Raw genomic sequence first — 10,081 nt, 5'->3', positions numbered from 1 at the left:
CTCCTCTGCGGTTTTGTCTCCTGAATAAAAAAACAAAACAAAAAAAAAAACAAAAAAACGGGGAGGGGGCTGCTCATTGTTTTACTTGCTTGTGGGTTAAGGCAGATTTTGGGGTGGGGAGCACGTGTACATTTAGTTTTGCGTTTTAATTGCTACAATTTTTCCTTTCAGCCTTCAAGAAAAAAAATTAATCATGACGTAGAAATCGCTTTCAGTCATATCTTAATAGTACTAGGCTCGGGGAGAAAGGTGGATGACTTTCATTGATGACTTGCTGTTTTCTTCCTAGTATATTTATCTATCATCCCTTAGGTGCCAGACATCGGGAAGGTTTTTGTTTGATTTTAGAGGGATGATAGCCACGTTTTGCAGATATTAGCAGTTGCAGTCGAATAAAAGAACAAAATTGGAGTTAATGGAGAATATCAGCAAATAATTTACTACGTGAAATTTGTTCAGGCATACAAACTTTGCTGTTAAATTAAGAATCTTGAAGAATTCAACAAATTTGTTTTAGCCTTTTGTTGAATATACATCCCAGACCATTTCCCATAATTGTTGAATGGATCCCTGATCATTTCAAATAATGCGAACAGTTTATGAGGAAACAATTCCTGAAATGTACCTATAAGTTTCCCTCCAGGGACAGTAAAAGATTGGAATATTGGTTTACATAGTTCTGAAACGTGGTGCGTTTTGTGAAGCAGTTAAATAGACGGTGCCATCAAGTGAGAAACTTACCACTTACTCTGAATGACTTTTTTTTTGTATTCTATAAAAATTTCCCTTGACATTTCTTATTTTCCAGCATAGAGGAAAGTTGAAAGAATTGTACAGTGAACATTCCTCATGTTCATCACCTGCAATTGACACTTTGCTGTATTTACTCTATCACACAGCTAATCATTTATCACTTCCTTTTATTTTTTGGATGTGTTTCTGAGTAAGTTGCAAATATCATTAAATGCTTTTCATACATACATACATACACCTGTTGTAATTCAAAGACTTATCAAGATATAGACCAAAATTGACTAGAAGATTCCCTCTTGGTCTTTCCCAGCCCCTTCAGTAATTCCCCTCCATCCACCACTGTTTTGATTTTTTTTCACCATTAGTTTTGCCTGTTCTCCAACTTCTCGTAAGGTTTTTTCAGTCAGCATAATCTTTTGAGATGAATTCTTGTGTATACTTTCAATTCCTTTTTATTGCTTTGTTTTTCACTGTCTGAAAATGCCATAATTTCTGCTCTCCTGTTGAGGGCCGCCTGGGTTGTCCGCCTGTCGTTGGTTGCTGTGAATATCCTTGTACAACTTTTTTGTTGTTGTTGAACAGATGTGTTTCTCCTATAAAATACTTACAAGTGGAATGACTGGGTGATAGGATAGTTGTAGGTTTAGATTTATAAGCAACTAGGTTTTTAAAAAGAGCTTCTGTCATCTTACAGTTCTACCAAAGGTGCCTGGGAGTTCCTGTTGCTCCGCATCCCCGCTAGCATTTGATAGTGTCGGTCTTTTTCATTTTACCTCTTTTAGCGTGTGTGTTGTTACCTTTTGAAGCCCTAGGACCTTATTTCTAGGGTACCTAGTTCAGGTCTCTCTACCTTCCTACCTGCTTTCGGCATTTTATTGTAAAAGCTAAGAAAGAGTCAATATTTTATAAGTAGGAAAGTTCATTTAAGTCACCTTATGACATTCTACCTGTAGAATTGTTTTTACATTTTGTGATGGTGAAGTTAGAATTTTAAATTTTGTGGAAATTTTAATTTTATTCTTCTCACCAAAGTAAAATGTCGATAAAATTAAAGCTTTTCCAAAGCAGCTTATTCTGATGGCAGTTGAATTTTTATCCTGAAAAATGCTTTATATTGAAGCAGAAAACATGATAATAAAACACATAACACTGCATCAAGAGCCTGAAGACAAGTTGAACTGTCTTGGGTCTAACTGTATGTGTTAAGGAAAACACAAGAAAGTGTGAGTATAAGAAAAGCAGTTTTCAGATGATTTATAAAACTCTACTTGAAGCACAAGAAAGTATGTCATTTTGTAACCTAAATTTTTCTTAGATGGTTTACTAGATTCAAACTGTATGTTACAGATTAAAATTTGTCATCAAAATACATTTTATTATGTTAAGATTCCATGTTTAGTAAAAAATCGGGAAATTTTTCAGATTGAAAGTTTAACCTTCGAGATAAAGAGGATAAGATCAGCAAAAGGAGTGTTGAAGGCGTAGGTTTTCTGTCAGGCAAATTCCGTATTCTACAGTTGGAAATCTTTTTCCAGTAAGTGTTTCTGTGTAATGTAAATTCTGTTAATACATTACGCTGAAAAAGTATTTCTATGAATGTTCTAATAATTGGCTGGATAAAATTAAGCTTTCTGGGTCAGTTGTAAAATATGTTGTCAGGCGGTAACTAATTTTCCTGTTTTATTCTCAGGTTCTGTTTGAACCTGTGTATATAACCAACAGGCAGAAACAGGATACCTTAATACAGTTGGTATTTAATGTTACTTGTTTGAGTTTGATAATAACACTTGTTTAAAATTAAAGGGACATTCACTTTTCATTGAGCAGTCAATTGAGTAATGTTTAAATTTCAAATTAAGGGTAGTTAGAATATAAACTTAACTGTGTGTTTCAGGGTGGTTTTGCTAAGGGGTTTATATAAGTAAGGGGATTTAAAAAATAGTTGAGGGGCACCTGTGTGGCTCAGTCGGCTAAGCGTCCGACTTCAGCTCAGGTCATGATCTCACAGTTTGTGCGTTCGAGCCCCGCGTCGGGCTCTGTGCTGACAGCTAGCTCAGAGCCTGGAACCTGTTTGAGATTCTATATCTCCCTCTCTCTCTGACCCTCCTCTGCTCACACTGTCTCTCTCTCTCTCTCTCAGAAATAAATAAAACATTAAAAAATTTAAAAAAAAAAGTTGAAGTGTGTAGTGGCACGAAGTCCCTGTGTATGAGATTATTTTTCTATCAGTTATTCATTTTCCCCTATCGGAAGCAGTTTGAGGACTTCCAAGTGTCAATAAGTGAGATGAAGTCCAGAATGGGGGTGGCCGAGAGTGTGTGTCAGTGAGTCATTAAAATTAGTGCAGAGAATGGACGGGAGCTTCCAGGGAACATCTAACTAGTTCGTTCTGGGATTTTGTAGCCCTCTAGGTTATAGTGTAGGATTTTGAAATACAGTTACCTGAAATATTCAGGCAACAAACATTGAAGTTTTAGAAAACATTTTCAGGGCACCAGGGTGGTGTGTCAGTCTAGAATTTGGCTCAGGTTGTGATTTCATAGTTCACGAGATCAAGCCCCGCATTGGGCTTTACACAGAGCCTGCTTGGGATTCTATCACTCTGTCCCTACTCTTTGCTCACGTGCGTGCACTCTCTTTCTCTCTCTCAAAGTAAATAAACTTCGGGGTGCCTGGGTGGCTCAGTCGGTTGAGCGCCAGCCAATTTGGCTCAGGTCATGATCTCGCAGTTCTGAGTTCCAGCCGCGCGTCAGGTTCTGTGCTGACAGCCTGGAGCCTGTTTCGGATTCTGTATCTCCCTCTCCCTGCTCCTCCCCCACTCATGCTCTGTCTTTCTCTCTCAGAAATAAATAAACATAAAAAAAAAAAATAAACTTAAAAATTTTTTTTCATCACTTGAAACTTCTAGAAAAATACTAATATGCTTAAATATAACAAATACTGTATTGCATAAAATTGAGCCTTTTCTTGCTAAGGGAAATTGCAGTGTTATCAGGGTCTTTATCATAAACGTTTAACATTGTACTTTATGGTAGACCTAGAACTGCACTCACTGTCGTACTACCAGCCACATCTGACTGTTGAATGCTTAAAATATGGTAGAACTGGTCTGAAATGTGCTGAAAGTGTAAAAATACAGCAGATTCTGAAAACCCGTGCCTGGCTTCTATCACTTAGCAAAGTGCCTTCGTGTTATGTCATTTATCAGTACTCCCTTTTTATTGCTGAATGATATTCCATTTTATGGGCATATATCACATTTTATTTCTCCATTCATCAGTTAATGAACAGTTGGGTGGTGGTGGTTCTTTCTGACCATTCTAAATAATGTTCTCTTAATAACTCAGAAGTTTTTGTGTGGACGTGTGTTTTTGTTGAGTGTGTACTATGAGTGGAACTGCTGGGTCATGTTGTAGCTCTATGTTTAACTTTTTGAGGAACTGCCAAACTGTTTTCCAAAGTGGCTGTACCATTTTATACTTCCACCAGCTATGCATGAGGATTCCATTCCCTGTAACATTTGTTATTGTCTGTCTTTGTTATCAACATCCTAGTTGCTGTGAAGGGGTATCTCGCTGTGATTATTTGGCTTCCTATTACACAAGCAGCAGTTCTCAGTGTGGTCTGAGGGGGGTTCCCAATACCCTTCTAAGAGGACCATAAGATCAAAATTGTTTTTCTAATAATTCTTTTATTTGTATTTTTCACTTTAATTCTCTCACAAATCCACAACACTTTTTCAGAAGCTGTAAGATGTGAGATATTGCAACAGATGTGAAAATCCAGTTGTCTTCTGAGACTAAAGTGATCTGCAAAAATTTAAAACCATTGCCACTCTTTACACTGGGGAAATATAGTTACTTTTTATAAGAATGTTAGTTATATTGACATGTAATGAGTTTATTGTTATTTTTAAATGGATGAGTATTTTTGAAGATGCTTCAGTTTTAATTTTTAGTACAGCAAACATTAGTAGATATAACCTGCCTAAACAAAAACTCAGGTTTCAAATTTCTGAGTGGTATAAGACCAAAAATTGCTGTAAGTAGAGTATCTAATAGATTAAATAGGTTCTTACAAGTTTGAGGATCGACTTCACTAAGTTGCCATTTCCTCTTGTCTAGAACTAGTAGCTTGGTGGTGAGTCTCCCCACTTCTCTGCCTCCCCCCGCCCCCAGACATTCATTCCTATAGCAGTCTCTGAAAATAATCAGATCATGTTACCCTCTACTTGAAACTAATAGCTCCCCATTGATCTTAGATAACATGGCCTTGAGGCCCTATGTGCTCTCCCATCAGAAGAGCCCACCCCTGATCCTGTACCCTGTGCCTGATCCACTGACCCAAAGTTGGTGGGAAATGGTCAGGTGGGGGAGTTTTCTCTTCCACAGCTGTCAGCAGGATCTGAGTTCTGGCTTCCTGTCCATTCTGATGTGTTCTTTCTTCCTTAGTCACTTGGCTCTTGTCATACTGACTTTTTAGTTCCTTGACCTGTTAAATCATTTTCCAGCCTCAGGACTTCTTTGCAGTTTGTTCTCACTACCTGGAATGCCACCTCCTCTGCCTGTTCCCACTCATCCCTTAATCTCAGTGCAAAGATCACTTTCTCAGAGAAGTATCCTTGATTGTCTAGACTAGATCGGGATACCCTGTTGTATTTCTGACAGCACTCTGGTTTTTGGTCATAATTCATCAAAATTTAGTATTTATGTGATTATTTGATTAATAATATTTCTAATATTAAAGACAATCTGTGTTCACCATTTGTGTTATCAAAGCCTAGCACATAGTTTGGGCTCAGTAAATAATTTGTTTACAAATGTATCTAGACCATTTTGCACAATAATACGTACTTAATAATAACTGCCAGTTATTGAGCCTCTTTTGGGTGCAGTATATACATAACCTCATGGCTTCCTGCCCTCCTTGCAGCTGTGTCTTCAACTGCTCTTCCCTTAGGTTACCACTTTCCAAGCACAACTCTTGAGTGCTTCAGAATGTACACTCGTTTCTGGTTGCTGGAACATAATTCTTCTAGAACAGCCTTTTTCAGCTGGTCATCTCTATCTGAACCACAGAACACAGAGTGACTGTTTTATGACTATCCATTTTTCTCAAAGATGGTTCATAAGTAATATAATTTTAAATGCATAGTAAAGAAGTCAGTAGAGTCAGTGGTGTGCTGGTAAGTGTTTATCAACTACTTCCTCAGGAAAATCAGCACTAAATTGTAGTGTTTGCTGATTATCATGGTGTAAATACTCTTACCATGGCAGATGTTAAGCTACCAATAATAAAACTGGCTCTCAAAATTCCTAAAAATTTAGCAGTCTGAGCTGGTAGGAGCCATTGATTACAGTGGATAGATACCTTAAGATATACAGATACCTGGGGCGCCTGGGTGGCTCAGTCAGTTAAGCGTCTAATGTCCACTCAGGTCATGAACTCATGGTTCGTGCATCAGGCTCTGTGCTGACAGCTAGCTCAGAGCCTAGAGCCTGCTTCAGATTCCGTTATCTCCCTCTCTCTCTGACCCTCCCATGCTCACGCTCTCTCTCTCGCTCTCTCTCTCAGAAATAGAAACATTTAAAAAATTTAAAAAAAAGATACATAGATACCTGCCTTAAGGTATCTATATAGTGCCTTACGGTATCCATATATATCATTGGAGGCTCTATTTTAGTGGGCCTCTGTCTGTTTACTTATGTTATTATTTATGATTGCTTTCAGAGTGACTGTATGGTCCATAGAACTGAAAATATTTTTTCGCTAGTCCTTTACAGAAAGTTTGCTGACTTCTGCCTTAGGGCATTAGGGCTTACTGTTCTAGATCTTGTCATATTAGTGCTCAAAACCTTGCTCACCAGAACATTTTACCATGGCTTAAGTATAGTGCTGTTCAGTAGAAATTTAATGTAAGCCTCATGTAATTTGTTTTTTTCATAGTCACTTAAAAGAGAAGTGAAATTTTTTTATTGTGGTTAAAACACATACCATTTTTATAGTTCTTTTTAATGTTTATTTTTGAGGGAGAGAGAGACAGAACATAAGTGGGGGAGGGGCAGAGAGAAGAGTGAGACACTTAACGGGAAGCAGGCTCCTCCAGGTTCTGAGCTGTCAGCCCAGAGCCCATTGTGGGGCTCGAACTCAGTAGAGCCATGAGATCATGACCTGAGATGAAGTTGGATGCTCAGCTGACTGAGCCACCCAAGTGTCCCTTAAATACACGCAACCATTTGTAAGTATACAGTTAAGTGGCATTTTTGTGCAACCATTACCACTATCCATCTACAGAATTCTTTTCATCTTGCAAAACTGTACCTTATTTATTAAACAATAACTTTATAGTTCTTAAACAGTAACTCCCCATTCCCCTCCCACCAGCCCCTGGCAACAAGCATCCTACTTTCTGTCTCTGAATTTGACTACTCTAGGTATCTCATAAAAGTGGAATCAAAAGTATTTGTCCTTTTAAGACTTATTTCACTTTGTAGAATGTTCTCAAGTTTCATCATTGTTGTAGCAGATGTTAGAATTTCCTTCCTCTTTAAGGCTGAATAACACTTTATAGTATGTACTTGCCACATTTTGTCTGTTCATCAATTGATGGACACTTGCATTGGTCTACCTTATGGATATTGTAATTTTAATAATGTTTTATTTAACCCAGTATATCCTGAATATTATTTCAACATGTAAATAGACCTTAAAATGAGATATTTTAGCTTTTTTTCATAATCTTTAAAATTTGGTGTATATTTTATACTTACAGCACATCTCAATTTGGACTAGCCACAGATGGCTAGAGGCTTCTGAATTACATAGCACGGCTAATAGAGTCTTCATGTTTTGCTCCCTACTTATCTCCTTTCTATTATTTGCTGCATTTCAGCCATCTGTATGTCTTTTCTCCAAATATCACTCACTAGCTCTTTGCCTCTCTGGGCCTTTGCTGATGATGTTAATGATAGTAACCTAATAGTATTTATTCTAGGTGTATCAAGGTGTAATGCATTCATTACCATTTTTAAAAATTTTTTCACAACTTTATTTGTTTTTTAGATGTTGATTTATTTATTTTGAGAGACAGCGCACGTGCCTTTGCATGCCCGAGCAGGGGAAGGACAGAAAGAGAGGATCCCAGTAAGCTCTGAGCTGTCAGCTTGGAGCCCAACATGGGGCTCCATGTTCCAAACTGTGAGATCATGACCTGAGCCGAAATCAAGTCCACTGAGCCACACAGGAGCCCCAAGTTTTCACAGCTTTATGATGATAGTGTTATTACTAACCCCCCCCCTTTTTTTTTTAATGAAGAAGCATTCTGGGTTAATAATGTGATCAAATTCATTTACCCATTAAATAGTAGACTCTAGATTCAAACCCAGTAACTAACTTTGGAGCCTGCACCTAACTACTACTCCAGGGTGCCTGGACTTTTCTCTGGCTGGTTTTTCAGCCTTTGAGTTTATTTACAGTTTTTATTAAAATTCCAGTTAGTTAACCTACAGTTTAGTTAGCATGTTAGTTTCAGGTGTACAATACAGTGATTAAAATTTATTTAAATGCTAGTTTACCAGAGTTTGGACTTGCCAATCTAAATGTGATCAACAATTATAATTATGATAACCGTTTTTTGATTATATGGACTTTATCCTCCTTACCTCATACTGAATTTGCAGGGGTAGGGGCTGTTTTGCTTACCTCCTAATCCCATTATTCTTGACACATTGAGTAATACTGGCATTTATTGAGCGAGCAAGATTTATTTGCAATATTTTGTACTCATTTGAGGATATTTTAAACTGTGGTTTACTTACAAAAACATGATGTTTATTTTTAGTTTTATTAAATGTCTAATGGCATTATTTCTGTTGTTTTTAATGTGAGAACAGCTTCCACTATTTAAATATATTTTTCCTTAACTTAGGATTGGAATTTTTTTTAGGGACTAAAGCTAATGTCCTCTATAAATATGATGCAGAAAGTTTTGGGTTAGCATACAGAACATTCCATTCATTATGAGTATGATAAAGTGTTTATGTGTCTTCCTCTTTTGCAAAATATTTTCATTACCTCAGAAGATCTGAACTCTGTTTTTTCCAAGTAAATTTCTGCTATTATGAGCTAGTTTGATGTCTTATAGATAGGACAACAGAGACTGCTTGGTTTATTTATTACTGGTTAAGCGGCTGCTATTAGATAGATTCTAGATGTGGGTGTAATGGTTTTTGCTAAAAAATTTTATAGCCTTTAAACTCTCGGAGATTCTGTCCAGAAAAGAATTTATCTCTGTGTACTTATATGTAATTTTCTATTTGTTCTTGTTAAACAGATGGATCATTACCCACACTTTAGTCTCTTTTTACTTGTTTGTGGTCTTTCCTTCCCTATTGGCATATGTGGAACTTACTCCACTATTATTTATTTATTATTCATAAAATTTTTGTTAGTATGTTGAGAAAGGGGGAAACGTATATTGGCATATTAATTTAAGTATATTGAAATGTGGCCTGCATTTTGGAGAGAACATGAACTCTGGAATTGGAGAGATCTTTGAGCCAGGTGCTTTCCCTTTTAGCCTCATTGGCAACATTTTAAACATGTGGTATAATACTTGCTTCACTAGATTGTTTGGAGGGTTTCATGAGGTAATAAGTATAAAGTACCTGGGTCAGATTTATATGCTCTACTTGTATTGGTTTCATTTCCCTCTGCACCCTTTCGTTTGCCAGTGAATGGAGTTGTATTTTTTTGCAGTAGAAGGAAGCTTTAATAGTATTCTAGCATGTGAGCAATCAAACATTTAGTTTGCTATTCTTTGTCAGATTTAGATCATAAAAAGTCTTAAAAATAGTGCATTTTATGAATAATGTACCATAATGTTTATGGCCAAGTGTTCAATTTTATAAGAAGGTGCCCTTTTCCCATGTAGCTGCTTGTGTCTCTAGTTATTTCTCATATTTGACATCCTTGTGTAAGATTTATACAATGGTTTTTAATGAGAATACTAACCGGGTTACTCAGACAGACCTCAGGTATTTGGAGAGTGATAACTGGATGAGCTGTTACATAAGATGATTTATTGAGTATGGATTTTTTCCAAGAGATATTGATATTGATATTGAATGAGGAACTGATTGAAAGACGTGGTGACTTAGAAAACAAATAGCAAATGTTTGAATGCAGTATATTATTCAGATAACTATGTAAAAAAAAATCTTGCTGAATGCTATTAATATGTGGTTCTGCGAGGGATACAATTAATATGTATGTTTTAATATTCAGAGCTTCTTTTTAAAGGTTGCAAAGTGTTTCCACTTGGTTTTTT

At 36.7% G+C, this 10,081-nt stretch overlaps 1 protein-coding gene across 1 annotated transcript in view; it reads left to right on the top strand.

Annotated features, from left to right (window-relative positions):
- UBQLN1 (ubiquilin 1) overlaps positions 1 to 10,081 on the top strand; it is a 50,294-nt gene that overhangs the window by 5,775 nt on the left and 34,438 nt on the right. The gene's annotated exons all lie outside the window — the stretch shown is intronic.

This window comes from Crocuta crocuta, unplaced genomic scaffold, assembly GCF_008692635.1.
Source record: "Crocuta crocuta isolate KB4526 unplaced genomic scaffold, BGI_CrCroc_1.0 scaffold99, whole genome shotgun sequence".
In the NCBI taxonomy this organism is placed as follows: domain Eukaryota; kingdom Metazoa; phylum Chordata; class Mammalia; order Carnivora; family Hyaenidae; genus Crocuta; species Crocuta crocuta.
The sequence above is the reverse complement of the archived record's forward strand: the minus strand, read 5'-3'. Positions and strand labels throughout refer to the sequence as shown.